Genomic DNA, 1062 nt, shown 5'->3' with positions numbered 1-1062 from the left:
TCAGGAATTGTATTTCGTCCAACCAGTCTCGGCGGTTCGTCTATTTGCATCATTTATTATTTATACATATAGTGTACAGGAGAAAAAAAAATCTGAAAGGTTGTTCATTTAGCCCATGGTCAGATTTGATCATGTTAGCGCCTACATGCCTGACGCACACAACAGACAAATACCTTAACCTGTGTTTTTATTCCTCTGACCTCATCACATTTTATTCTATATTGCAACGCCATACTTTCTTGTTATATTTTTTTCTATTCTACTTTTTTATATAGTGTTTTATCAAGACATACTATAGATGATAATGGAATTATTTTGCTGTAGTTATATTTACACCCGCACTATATGCCTAATACTGTTAATATTCAATCAAAACTAGTTAACAAAGCAGATACAGGAAAACCAGAACAGAAAGAGTGTGCAAGACATAAAGGGAAATATTTGCATATGCTATTTTTAACGTTTTTGTCCAGTCTACAATTACATGGAGGCGTCACGTGATCAGTTGGACTACGATTATGAAAATAGGGTTTGAGAAAGAAATAATGGACAACTGTTATATAGTAATACAACAGATATTAGGCATGGTAATTGGACGAATAAAATAAGAGGTTGATAGTTTAAACTTAGGAGAATCGGAGAGAGCGATGTTATCATAAATTACCCTTGGGAAAAAAGTGTTTTGTGTTTCTCTCTTTCTGTATTCCGTTTTAATTGGTTTCAACATTATAGGTTAGGTCTATCTCCCTTTCTTAGGTTTGGTGTTTATTTATGCAGAACATAAAATGCACTACATTTTTAAAAAATTGTATTAGATTTATTAATGATAGATTTGGATAAGACGGAAGACACAAATACAGTGATTCACGGCTGTTTACTTTTTTTTTCGTTTTTATTCGCATGGAGTGTTTGAAATAAAACATCCTAAGGCCGGATTAAGTATATTTAATTGTTAATTGTTAATAACAATGTTTAGTTATAAATAATGTTAAAGTTGTATATGTTTTGTTGCATATACAAATTTTGTAATTAAGTTTAAATATGTAAAGATAGATATGTGTG

This window comes from Penaeus monodon, chromosome 24 (assembly GCF_015228065.2).
Source record: "Penaeus monodon isolate SGIC_2016 chromosome 24, NSTDA_Pmon_1, whole genome shotgun sequence".
Classification (NCBI taxonomy): Eukaryota; Metazoa; Arthropoda; class Malacostraca; order Decapoda; family Penaeidae; genus Penaeus; species Penaeus monodon.
This window is presented reverse-complemented; position numbering follows the sequence as displayed.